A 14,769-nucleotide genomic window follows, 5' to 3' on the forward strand; every position below is an offset into this window, starting at 1 on the left:
CATTGAACCGAAATTTAATCAAATTAATGAAAATAATAATAACCTTGACGAATGAATCTAACATAAAAATACCAGTCTCCCCAAACTGTCCAAACGGACAATTCAAGACTAAATACAATGACTAATGCAAACTATCCGCAAGAATCATTACATTCAGTCTCAAACGAGAATCTAAGGTTCACTCAGCATGAACAACAGTTGTGTATGTAGCAAATTACATTCATGACATAAAAGAACATACAAATGGTAAATTTCAAATTATGGGTTTGGAGGGTGCTTATGCTTTATTATTGTAGTTGGGTATGTGTGTGTGTGTCTATCATGAGGGGGTGTGTGTGTCTTTGTGTGTGATGAGGGTGTGTCTGTGTGTTTGTGTCTTTGTGTGTGATGAGGGTGTGTCTGTGTGTTTGTGTCTTTGTGTGTGATGAGGGTGTGTCTATGTGTTTGTGTCTTTGTGTATGAGGGGGGTGTGTGTCTGTGTGTATGTGTGTATGTGTGTGTGTGTGTGTGTATGGGTGTGTCTTTGTGAAGGGTAGACAGTTGCTCCATGGTGTTCTGGTTGCTAATGAGGTAGTTGAGGAGGCTAGGTGTTTAAGAGGTCCTGCTTGGTGTTTAAAGTGGATTTCGAAAAAGCCTATGATTCAGTGTCTTGGCAATTCCTTTTTTATATGATGAAAAGAATGGGGTTCCATGATAGATGGATTGGATGGAATAAGGGGTGCCTTACATCAGCCTCTATATCTATTGTAGTGAATGGAAGCCCAACCTCTGAATTTAAGCCTCAAAGAGGTTTGAGACAAGGGGATCATTTGGCCCCCCTATTGTTTGAGTTGGTGGCTGAAGGCTTGACAGGAATGATGAGGGAAGCAACAATAATAGATTGCTTCCAAAGCTTCTTGGTGGGGAAGAACAAGGTTCCAGTGAATATCCTCCCATTTGTTGACGACACTATTTTTTTTGGGGAAGGTTCAATGGATAATGTTAAAGCTGTGAAGGCCATTCTTAGAAGCTATGAGATGGTTTCTGGCCTCAGAATCAATTTTGCTAACAACCAATTTGGAGCAATTGGGCAATCTGAGGAGTGGTGTTGTATTTCTGCTGATTTCTTAAACTGTGCCATGCTTCATTTTCCCTTCTGTTACCTAGGGTTGCCAATAGGTATCAATCTGAGAAGGAAGGTGGTGTGGGAGCCTATAATTAGGAAATTCGAGCCTAGGTTGAACAAATCAAAGTATGGTTGAGGTTTCTAAGCAGTTTATTTGGAAGTTGGGAAGAGGAGATCCATTAATCAACATCGGAGTATGGCTGAGGTTTCTAAGCAGTTTATTTGGAAGTTGGGAAGAGGAGATCAAATTTTGTCTTGGGAGGACTCTTGGGTTGATGATGGGATAACTCTTAAAGAAAAATATCTACAATTATATCGAATTTCCTTACAAAGACTTCAGACAGTAGCAGATTTGGGTTCTTTCTATGAATCTGGGTGGGAATGGAAGTTCTCTTCGAGGCAAAATTTGTTTGATAATGAGATGGGGGATAGCTTCAGCTTTTATTGATTAGACTACTGCTATTAACCTAAACGCTAGGTTTAAGGATACTTGGGTGTGGGGAGTTGCATGTATTGGGATCTTCTCTACCAAAAGTTATGCCTCTGTGGTGGGAATTCAACTCCTGGGTTAGGGAGGACAGAGTTCTTCATTGTAGGCCCATGGATAATTTCCTCCAGCACTCCTCCATAGCAGGCTCGAAGGTTTCCAATTGAAGAACGAAAATATGGTGGATAGAAGCTACAAGGTCAATATGGAAGCTCCACAATGATATCATCTTTCATAATCAACCTTTTCACATCTCTAAGTTGGTGGATAACACAAATTTTCTCACTTCGTCCTGGCTGAGGGGACGGGAAAAGGACTTTAATGTTCCTTTCCATCAATGGTCCTCAGCTATGTCAATGGCTTTTAATTAGAGTGTGCTCTGTAGGGTTAGGCTTCTGGTGGTTTCTTGTAAGGCAAATGTATTTCTGTTTTTTGTTCTCTGTTTTAGGAGATCTTCTCTCCTATGCTATCCTGCAATACCTCTGGTACTATTTATTGCTTAATATTTATATTAATTTTCCAGTTCAATAAAAAAACATATATATAGAGAATACAAGAGAGAGAGAAGGGCAGTGGCAGTCACAAGTCACTGCTGCCCTCCTGAACAAGCTTACCAACTAAGCTACCAAAAGTAGATAAAAATACAAAAACATTCAACACTAACAATTAACAACTTGTGAGAGTTAAAATCACAGTAAATACTTCAAAGATATCAGTCCAATGAAAGAAAGGTCATGTAGAGAGGCATAGCATAAGTTACAAATATACCAGTAATGCATACAACAACAATTTGAAATTAGTTTTCGAATCAAAGATATAAATACCTAAGTTCGAGGCTTCAGCACAATTGACTTTCCACCAATGACCGCAGGACCACTTTGAATTTTGAAACAACAATGACCACAGGATCAACAATGGCTAAAATCGCTCCTAATGGGATCTGAAAATAGTATGGCAGCATAATTTAGTGTTTAGCAAATTAAATAAAAAAAGGCTTAATGACATTATAAATAATATATTTGATTCCACCAAAATAACTTTTAATGCACTTAATTTTTTGAATCTGTTTTGATCTCAAAGTGGATAACAAATCATGTTTTTAAAAGGATGGGACTACATATATATTATACAATCAAAGTGGATAAAAACATGTTTCTCTCTAGTAGTTATCACCCTATCACCTGGAAGGAGACAAATCACAGGGCCTTATAATATAACTAACATACCATTGTTAACATGAAGAAAAGAGTCTGTGCTAATGCATGTTATTAGGCAGAATGTTATTAATTTTAAATTCTCTCCTGCATCTATTTCCTTCCCTCTATCTAGTTTTAGCCTTCTCTTCACATAACTAAGGTTTGCTTTCAACCTTGGTAGCTGCTACTTCTGCTTTAGCTATATAATCAGCATAAAGCCTTAGAACACTCCTAAACTGAATAAACCAAGTGGAACTAGCTACTTTTTAATTGACATAGTTAAATTATTTACTTTTAGTTTTACATGTACACACGTGCCATCCGTCGCTACCTAAAAGGCTAAATATGAAGAGAATTTCTAAGTTGAACCACTGAAATAAAATCACATTCCCTCTCCCTACCCCCACCGAATTCTAGTCCTTGTGGACATACTGCTTATTTTTGTTTTGTTACAAAGCCGAATGCACTTACTATTTGCCCTTTGTGCTTTTCAAATTTTGGTTGTTTCTGTCATTTTTTTCAGTTGTTTTTCTAAACTTATTTAGTATAATTGTATCATTGTTGAACTAGCAGGGGTTAGAGGACTTGACACATTCTCTTTTGTACACAACCTTGTTGCTAGATGCAACAATTGCATCAGCTAAGGAGGACATTACAACGTCTGTGTTTAAGAATGTTTAGTAGTCCCATTTATGTTTGGTGGTGCCGAATGGTTTTTGCTTGTGTTTTTTCACACTGTTATTTAATTACAAGTTATCCTATATTGTAATATTATTGAATGCAATACAGAGGTGTTGGAAGAGGCTCATCAACTATGGAATATTGGAAAAAGCATAGGCATGGAGGCAGGTACAGATAATTCAGACTTTATACAAAGTTATGCTACTATGGAATGCAAAAACAGAAAAAACGCTATGGAGTTGGGTAATAGGAAACCTTACAGATGAATATTCTATCCTATAACATTAGAGGGCTAGGTAGAGGTATTAAATGGGCCTCTATCAGGAACTTGGTGGGGAAACTCAAGGTGGACCTTCTCTGTTTGCAAGAAACAAAGAGGGACTCTCTTGATAAGGCAGCTTGTCAGGCTTTGTGGGGTCATCCAGAGATTGATTAGGAGTGGCACCCTGATGTGAACACTGCTGGGGGGTTGTTGTGTGTCTGGAACAACAAAAATTTCCAGTTTGATCTTAGAATCTCTAAAAAGGGGTTCATTATGTTGGAAGGGGTTTGGTTGGCTAACATGCAGAGAGTTGTTGTGGCAAATGTTGAGTACAAGGAAGAATCAGTCCCCTGTTAAGTGCTGGTGCCTTGTAAGGGATTTTAATTGTGTTAGACATCCAGCTGAAAGATTGGGTAGCAATCATTATAATTCAGATACTAATCTTATAATTGAATTTAATGATTGGCTTGTTGCAATGGAGGTAAATGATATTCCTTGTGTGGGTAAGCCCTTTACTTGGGTTAGGCCAAATGGATCATGTAAAAGCAAATTGGACAGAGTGTTAGTCTCTGATGAATGGTTATCTAAGTGGCCTGATAGCTCTCAATTCAATCTTGAAAGGAACTACTCAGATCATTGTCCTATCATTGTGTATTCTAAATACATTGATTAGGGCTCTAAGCCTTTTAAGGTTTATGATGCTTGGTTGATGAATAAGGACTACCAGAAGGTGGTGAGGGACTGCTGGTCTGAAAATCAGCCTAGGGGGTGGGGTGGCTATGCTCTAAAATGCAAACTTCAGAACCTAAAGCAAAGGCTAAAAACCTGGAGCAGAGACAATATTGGAGACTTGGGTAACAAGGTGAAGCAGATCCAACAAAAGTTGAATGATTTGGAGAACTCTCTCACAGCTCAACCTTCTAACTAGCAAGTCCAAGAGCTCAAGAAAACTCAAGCAGATCTATGGGAAAAGTCTATCTTTCATGAATCAATTGTGAGACATAAGTCCATAAGCAAATGGATCAAAGAGGGAGACAGCAATACCTCTTACTTTCACAAAATCATTAACTACAACAGGAGGAGAAATGCCTTGAGGGGGATGCTGATTGATGGTAGCTGGGTAGAAAACCCTTCTGTGATTAAGGCTGAAATTCTTCAGCATTTTCAGAGCAGATTTTCTAAACCTCATCTGCTCAGACCTAATCTAGATGGGGTCTCTTTTAATGTCTTGACTTCATATCAGAGAGAGATGATGGTTGAGCCTTTTAAAGAGGAGGAGATTTCTTGTGCTGTGTAGGCTTGTGGTAGTGATAAAAGCCCAGGGCCAGATGGGTTTAATTTTAGGTTTATTAAGCATTTTTGGAAGGAGCTGAAACCTGAGTTTCTAAGGTTTTTTGCAGAATTTCATGTGAATGCTGTTTTTCCTAAGGGTCTCAACTCATCCTTCATTGCCCTTATCCCTAAGATTAAGGACTCTCAATACATTAGTGATTTCAGACTAATATCCCTCATAGGATGTGTTTACAAAGTCATTGCTAAAGTTCTGTCTAATAGGCTTAGCAAAGTCATGAATCACCTCTTAGATGAAAGGCAGTCAGCCTTTGTTAAGGGAAGACAACTGCTCCATGGAGTTTTGATTGCTAATGAGGTTGTTGAGGATTGGAAGAAGGACCACCAAAGCAGCATTTCTCCCACTGGTGGTCTGATTTGAGGTCCATTATTCATCACAACAGTATGGCTGATGTCTCTAAGTAGTTCATTTGGACACTGGGTAGGGGCGACCAAATTCTTTTTTAGGAAGACTCTTGCGTGGGTGGTGGGATAACCCTTAAAGAAAAATTCCCAAAATTATATCAAATTTCATCTCAAAAATTTCAGACAGTGGCAAGTATAGGTTCCTTTTGTGAAACTGGATGGGAATGGAAATTTTCCTGGAGGAGAAATCTATTTGACAATGAGATGGGGAGTGCTTCAGCTTTTATTGATCAAACTGCAGCAATAAGCCCTAATGTAACTTTGAAGGATTCTTGGGTGTGGGGAGCTGAACCTAAGGGGATCTTTTCTTCTAATTCTGCTTATCTTTGTATTAAAGCTGAGCAGTTCTCTGAAGATCAAAGTACTGGTTTCTTTCAACTGTGGGACCTCAAAATTCCACCTAGAGCACTATCTTTTGGCTAGAGATTACTTTGGGATAGGCTTCCTCTAAGGAGAACTTAATTAGGAGGCAAGTCGAGATTGAAAATGATCTTTGCCCCTTCTGTCAAAGCAAAGTTGAATCTGCCTCTCATCTATTTTTCACATGTCAAAAAGCTATGCCTCTGTGGTGGGAATTTAACTCTTGGGTCAAGGAAGACAAAGTTCTCCATTGTAGGCCTATGGATAACTTCCTTCAACATTCTTCCTTGGCAAGCTTGAAGGCTACCAACAGAAGGTGGAAGATACGGTGGATAACAGCTACAAGTTCTATATGGAAGCTCAGAAATGACATGATCTTTAATAATCAGCCTTTTGTCATCTCGAAGTTGGTTGATAATGCAAACTTTCTCACTTGGTCCTGGCTGAAAGGGTGGGAAAAGGATTTTAATGTTCCTTTCCACCAATGGTTCTCAACTATGTCTATGGCGTTTACCTAGTGTGTGGTATGTAGGGTTGGGCTTTGTGGCTATCATATTTAAGATAATTTCTAATTGATTAATATTACATAAAAATTGAATTATTTTACAATGATTACTTTTGGGCACACTTTCTTACAATATTAAATTTATACAAAGGTTGGTTTATGGAGCAAAGGCTGAGGCAGCAATTGCTATTGGGTTGTAACACTTATTTCATATGCATTGCGAGGTACTGCATTCTATCAGAAGGCACAATTACAGATTAAAAGGGCTGATGGCAAAGAAGCTAACATTGCTGAAGAAGTTTTTGAGAGAACAGAGGAAAAATTCTGAATGTATTAATTGAATCTCTATGTTCCCTAAGCCATTAGGTATTTACACCTCAGGAAATTTGACTTCATATAAATAAGCTCGATGCTATGGTGTATCCTAAATCCTAATGAATAAATTGTACTTGGTAGCAGGTTTAGTTGGTTTAGGCCCAATGGATCTGTGAAGAGTAGACTTGACAGGTGTTTGGTTACAGAATAGTGGCTATCTCATTGACCTGATTCTTCACAGCATGTAATCCAAAAAGATTTTTCAGACCACTGTCCAATTATTTTGAAAACAGATATGGTGGACTAGGGTCCTAAGCCCTTTAGGGTGATGGATTGGTGGCTCAAACACAAAGAGTATGAAAGATTGGTGAAGCAAGTTTAGAGCAGAGACCAGCAGGTTGGTTGGGGCAAAGAAAATGGGAATATTAATGCTAAGATGATTCAGAATCTTCAGCAGAAGCTAAACGAAGTGGAAAATTTACCCTCTGATAGAATTCTGTCTGATGATGAGGTTAAGGCTAAGAAATCCTTACAGCAAGATCTGTGGGATGCTTCAAATGCCTATAAATCTCAATTGAAGCAGAAATCTAAGGCCAAGTGACTCAAGGAAGGTGATTGCAACACATCATATTTTCACAAAGTCATAAATTTCAGAAGAAATTACAATGCTCTCCAAGGAATTCTCATTGATGGTGTTTGGGTTCAGCAACCTAATTTAGTGAAGAATGAAGCTGTTAATTTCTTCCTTAATAGATTCAGTGAACAGAATTATTCCAAACCTACTCTGGATGGGGTCCAGTTCCCTACAATTAATCAGAGGTAGAGGGAGGAGTTGACTGCCCCTTTCTCATATCAAGAGCTCAAAGAAGCTGTGTGGAGCTGTGGTAGGGATAAATGTCCTAGGCCAGATGGTTTTAACTTCAATTTTATCAAGCAATTTTGGGGAGTGGTGAAACCTGAGTTTAGAAGATTTGTGGATGAGTTCCATGTTCATGGCAGCTTCCCTAGAGGCAGCAATGCTTCTTTTCTAGCTTTAATTCCCAAATCAAATCATCCTCAGTCTCTTAATGACTATAGACCTATTTCTTTGATAGGCTGCATGTAGAAAGTGGTAGCCAAGCTATTGGCAAACAGATTAAGGCATGTGTTGGCTGGTAGCCAAGCTATTGGAAAACTAGAGATAATACACATCTAGTTTAACTAGAAGCAAATCCCACATTAAGTTAATAGAACATGGACAACATTAATTTCCTATGATCCTGTCCTAAGAAAACCAATTTTGAGATTCGTGGACCACTGATTGAAGTGAAGACATAAATTATTTTCCAAGCTTCTTAGCCAAGTCCATAGAAGAAAGACTGCATCATTCGTTATCTTTTACATGTTGGGATAGCTTGGGCTTTTTCTATTTTGTAGGGCAGCACCATAGGTGCCTTGTATTATCTTTCAACTAGTACCCCGGGTACTGTCAAGTTTATTTAATAATATATATTTTCTGCCTTCCAAAAAAAAAATGTGTCTCTCCCACTCTCTTTGTGTCTCTCAGTCACATGATGAGTGTGGAGTAAGACCCGTCATAGTTAAACACAAGCAAAATTACAATTCAGTAATGGGACTACTAAACATTCTTAAACATACTTAAAGAGTTGCTACAAGATGAACTGAGTCTTTGTTACAATTCAGTCACATTGTGGACGAAGATGAACTGAGTCTTGAGGTGGGATCATGAGGGAACATGCAGAGGAGAGAAGAGCGAGTTAGGAGATCATCATAGGCCTTCTTCAAATTCTTTTTCTTTGCATTGACTAGTTTCAAATAGGCATAAAAAATGGTATTCAATAAGGCCATTGGCTGAAACATGACACAAAAAACAAAAAAGATATTGGAACATTCCTATTATCATTCATTGTATGACTTTGTTTGCTTTTATTCTCAAACTATTTAGATGCAAACAAGAGTTCACAGAGCTGTTGGAGAGAGGATATAAAAACATTTTGTAGGAGAGGATCCGAGAACCTTCATTTAGTAGTTTCTATTTCCTTTTATAATATAAAAATGGGGTTTAAAATATTAAAAATTACACATAATTTGGAAATGCATTGATCTATATATTTATCAGATGTTAATATAAGTACTAAGATAGTAACTTTATATCAAATGTTTGATATAATGACATAACTCATTATCAATTTCTCTTGGCTTGTGGCAAACAATCTTTTACAATCACAGGTTAGGGTTAAACATGGCCAAATCAATTTTGCTCAAACGAAAAAAGTATTTTGCTGCATATCAAATTCGCATTCAACCATATAACATTAACCTGACAATCAATTACTACCTAAATGTTTTTTAACAATCAATTGCTTTCGTTTCTTGCTACAGAACGCTCTAGTGGACTAACAGAGATAAATAAGGGCATACATATTAACAAAATCTATCTACACTTTTATATGGCGAACAAAACTTGTAACACTACTACTGCACAACATCAATCTATGCAATGGAAACTGCAGGCTACCAGCTATTTGAATCGATTTTGAGGGCTTTGGAATTGTAATCAGGACTTAAAATAAATTATAGCAAGACCAGATTTGGGGTATTGGGCCAATCTGAACAATGGAAACTGCAGGCTGCCAGCTATTTGAATTGCAGAATCATGTCTCTGCCTTTCTCTTATTTGGGAATACCAATCGGGGCTAATCCAAGGCGCTGTGGGTTATGGGATCCAATCCTTAGAAAGAGTGAAAAAAAATTATCTAGGTGGAAGCAGAGACACCTATCTTTTGGGGGAAGAGTGACTCTCATAAAAGCAACTCTAACTTCTATTCCTATTTTTTATCTCTCTTTTTTCAGAATTCCTAACAGGGTAGTGGAAAAGTTGACCCAAATCCATAGGAGGTTCCTATGGGGTGGTGGCCTTGATGAGAAGAAAATTGCATGGGTTAAATGGGATACAATCTGCCTCCCAAAGGATAAGGGTGGCCTGGGAATAAAGGATATCAGAACTTTTAATAGAGCTTTGCTGGGAAAATGGAGATGGAATTTGATGCAGCAACATGATGATCTTTGGGTTAAGATTCTAAATTCGAAGTATGGAGGATGGAGGGCTCTAGATGAAGGAACATCAGCCACCAATGAATCCATATGGTGGCAGGATTTATAATTTTTCCGATCAAAAGAAAAATCTATGCAATAACTTAGCCATGAAGCAAACAAACTCTGGCATGGCACAAACGACAAAATTCCCGGCAGCTACCTACAAGGATTGATCAGTACCGAACAAGGCCAACACATGACATTTTTAATCCAATCAGAACACTAATGGAACACTATGAAACCTTAGAGCTGCAAGGATCGACCAGAATGAAACAAGGCCAAACACTAGGTGTTCCTACGTATGAAACCTTACATAAACCAGAAGCTAAACGAGCAAGTAATTGATCTAACGTACATAACCATTCAACTCGCGGAAGGAAAGTTTGATAATGATAAAAATAAGCAAAAACACCAAAAAATCTAGCAACTCTTACCAGCGTAACTAACCGTAGACCTTAGTCATTAAACATTCGAAAGAAGCATGCAAATAATACTGCTATGAACATCACTAGCTAGAGGCTCACCATGCAGTAGGCATAATCAGCATTCGTATTTCATATTTTTAATAGAAGATAAAACACATTGCCTAGGAAGAAAACTCATTCACAATCACTCAACCACTTTGGAAAAGTCATGGACTATTGTGGGAAAAAAAAGTGATAGAACCGATGTCATTGAAAAGCATATGGCATGAAGGGTGGGGTTAATAAATCAAGCTTTATCAAAAAAGAACATTTATAAACTAAGGACCATAACAGTGTGCCTTTGAGATAGAGAAGCATCTACATAGCCTTTATGAAAGTGTATATATTCATTCATATATACAAAGCCATACACACAAAAGGATGTATCATACACGCTAAAATTTTCAACTGCATTGCCAACTTCTCCTAACAGTGGACCTAGTAGTTAGTTAAGTGGCTATTGATTAGCCCACCACGGCAATAAAATGCTACTTTATCTTCCATCAAAGTGAACTTAATTCTTTTACATACTATTAGCCTTGATGATAATGATCAATTGAACCAAAACACAATTTGTTTATCACTATATCTGACCCTAGTCCTACATATAATTGAATTTATGTTACAATTTTCCCTAAAATAGGCTTACTCCTGCTTATGCCACATCATATTTATGCTATGGTAACTTAATGCGTGCAGACACCACAGTATAAGTTATATATCAAACAAATTTATATGGAAGGCATTTGGAAAATTTGTGACATACCAAACAAGTGCACCAAACTCCAAAATAATTGCAAGAAGTGTTAGTAACTTGTTATGAACCTGCTTAATGCAAAATAATGACATAGTGAGCTAAGTTACTCACAATAACAGGATCCTTATCACTAGTTATCTCTACTGGTGCTCCAAGCAGTCTATAGATTTAACAGAGACAAACTTCAACATGTTTCCTAAGTAAACTACAAATGAAAAAGAGACCAAGCTTACCTCGAACCCAAACAGTGACAATGGCAGTGAGATCTAACAAAATGGCACGAAACTTTAAGCTTTCCTCGTACCTCAATCAGCAATACTGCAACTGAAGACGTATTATTATTATTATTATCATCAATAAAACATGAACACTCACGGAAACTTAGCATACACGAAGTTGACCTACGTACCTCGCGGAGCAAGCTTTGAGCTTTGAGCACCCACGAGTGTTTCAACACCCTAGTAGCAACAGTGTATGTAGGGTTTTCTTCGAGCGAGGACAATGTGGGTTTTCTGACAGTGTAAGGGGTTCTGTGGGTTCCAGCGAGGATAATGTGGGTTTTTCGGCAGTGTAGGGGGTTATGTGGGTTCGAGCGAGGACAATGTGGGTGTCGAGGGAGCGGTTTTCGACAGATTTCAGGCGGGAGGAGAAAGAGAAGAGCGATTTCAGGCAGGAGGATGACAAAGAGAAGAGGGAGGGCAAGGTTTTCGAGCGCGCGCGGCTTGTGAAATCTCAATTTTTAACTTATAAACATAACAACATCGGTTTTTTATGGATAACCGATGTTAACTGAATATAGTTAACATCAGTTTTGTAAAAACCGATGTTAACATCAAATACATTACATCGATTTCTTAACAAACCGATGTTAAAATCAACTCCTTAACATCGGCTTTCTCAAAACTGATGTTAACTCTACGAAGTTAACATCGGTTTTGCCGAAATCGATGTTACCATATTCATCTTAACATCATGTTAACATTGGTTTTTTAAATGTACGATGTTAACATGAAATAGTTAACATCGGTTTTGCTAAAACCGATGTTAAGTAACTCCATTTAATTACAAAAATGTCACCGCGCTTTATAAACAGAACACACTCAGACCTCATAAATTTGTAATAGCTGACAAATTTTGCATTCAAGATCAGTTATTTATAAATAGAACACACTCAGCCCACACTCAGTTATTTATAAATAGAACACACTCAAATCTAAAACTATCAGTAGCACAGTACGTACCTTAATCGCGACAATGATGAACCCCAACTCGTTTGCAAGTTCAGTAGCGCAGTTGTAGGTTCAATGCGAGACGATAGTGTGAGGAGGAGGAGACGACAGGGTGAGGAGGACAAAGGAGAAAGAAGGTTTGCGAGACTCAACGCACAGGGGCAAAAATGAATTGGGGTTTTAATTTACAGATAGCACTACATCGGTTTTTTAAAAAAAATCAATGTTAACTAGTTGATGTTAAGATCGGTTTTTTAAAAAACCGATATTAACTACTTGATGCTAACCTTGATTTTGAAAAAACCGATGTTAATTACTTGATGTTAAGATCAGTTATTGAAAAAATCGATGTTAACCTCAACTACAAAACCGATGTTAACTAACTCGACTTATTTACAAAAATGTCACCATGTTCTTCTTAACATTAGTTTTTTTAAAATCCGATGTTAACCCTGCTATGTTAATTCTATAAATTCTAATAGTGATGTTTTACTTTTGAAATGAAAATAAACCCATAGAAGGTAAAAATGGATTGACCTAGACACCATATATAACCACCTGAAGACATACCCATTGTGGTTTGGGGTTTCGACCATCGTGATCAGAGTAGAAAGATGATAGAGCTATCCTCCGAACAAATGTTGGACAATCAGAGTCTTGATTAATCCGGTGTTTGATCAAAAGATAAGTAAAATCTGATAAAAAATTAAACTTAGATAATATTCGAATTATTTAACTTTAACTTCATCACATTAATCATTTGTGTTTAATTACTTTATTAAACATATTTGGTTCTAGTACATCATAAAAGTGATATTTTAATATTTGTTAAATAAGTTAAGAGTTATAGTTTCTAAGTCATAAACATAATTTATTACTTTTTCTCAACAGATTTCCTACCTAAATTTTACCTAAAATACTCAAGATGTTAAAAATAATGTCTGAAAAATGTGCAAGTTAGCATGACTTTGGCATGCATAGATTTATTTTTTCGCCATAAATTAAAGTATGCCTGCACTAACATAGCATTCCCACTTCCCACTTACGCGTTAACGACTCCACATAAATTATTTTATTTTATTTTTTTTGAAAAAAGACTCCACGATTAATTTCATCATGAAAGACTATACTTTCATGATCAGTTCTGATGGGGTCAAGTTGAAGATTTCAAAGTTCAAACGGGAAAGCGACAAGGTTGAGTTTCTGCTAAAATACGTTTTTTTTTTCTTTCTCTGGAATATATGAGGCCAAAGACACCCTTTAACGGGTCACAGTTAGTATGAGAAAAGTTGTCTTGAAAGCTTCAAGTTAGCATTAAGATGTTTATTTAAATAAACACGGTTCAATTTGATCATTAAGTTGAGATGAACTTTGTTTTTTAATCATACTAAAATAAGATCAAATTGGTTTTGAAAAAAAAAGTTCATAATAATAATTAGTGTATATATGTTTATCATATAATTGATTTTGAAAAAATAATAATAAATGAGGCAGACGAATCTATTTGAAAGACATTGGAGCAACTGTCTCTAATAACTTTTAATTTTTTTAATATAATACACGTGTAATTATGAATGGTGTCTATAATATTTTTTATTTATATAGGAATCAAAGTTTAGTATAAGGAAATTAATTTACATCAACTTATATACACGGTCAATCAATTGAATTAGATCTTCTTAACATTAATATTACGTGTAAAATATTTTTTTGTTGAAAAACTGAAAATTATGTCCATAATATGAAATATAATATAAAATATCATCAATCTCGCTATAATATAAGTATTGTTTCCACAGATTTATGTATATGAACATTGTTTCCACACAATATAAATTTTTCTGGTAAAGGCAATGATTTTCAAAGAACATAGAGGATAAACATAATTGAGTATACTATTTGATAATAAAAGTAGAATTAGATGAATTACTTTTAAAGTGCAGCATAGATGTAATTTATTAACCTAGCTCACAGTAAAAAAACATTATTTTAAAACCACTAAAATTTTTCATTTCTTCCACAATTGACTTCAATTCACTGCATAATGGATGTACGCCTCAATTTTAGTTGTTGTACTCCTTAAATTCTTATTTTAATGGATGTAATAGTTTTTTAGGGTTAACTTTATATTTTTTTATGAATGTAATAATTTTCGTAAGATCAACCAGTCTAAATTCATCAATTATGTTGAACAGATTAAAAACATATTTCACGCAAAAATTATATGTAGTTTTCCATTAGACTCATTGATGTTGTAATAAATCCTTGGACTACTAAGGTTTCCCAATAAAAAAATGTAGAATGTTTCATAATTTATTATAATAAATAAAATTTATTTTAAATATATTTAAATTATTATTATTATTATTATTATTATTATTATTATTATTATTATTATTATACAAAATATATCTAATTCTCTTTAATTATTAAGAAATATATCTCAAAAGTTACATATTTAGTTTTTTTTTAATCATACAGATTAAGTTGTATACTATGCTTCAATATTATGTAACTAAAGAAACAAAGACTAATTTAGCTTTCAAATGACGCCATT

This window comes from Glycine max, chromosome 10 (genome assembly GCF_000004515.6).
Source record: "Glycine max cultivar Williams 82 chromosome 10, Glycine_max_v4.0, whole genome shotgun sequence".
NCBI classification, from domain to species: Eukaryota; Viridiplantae; Streptophyta; class Magnoliopsida; order Fabales; family Fabaceae; genus Glycine; species Glycine max.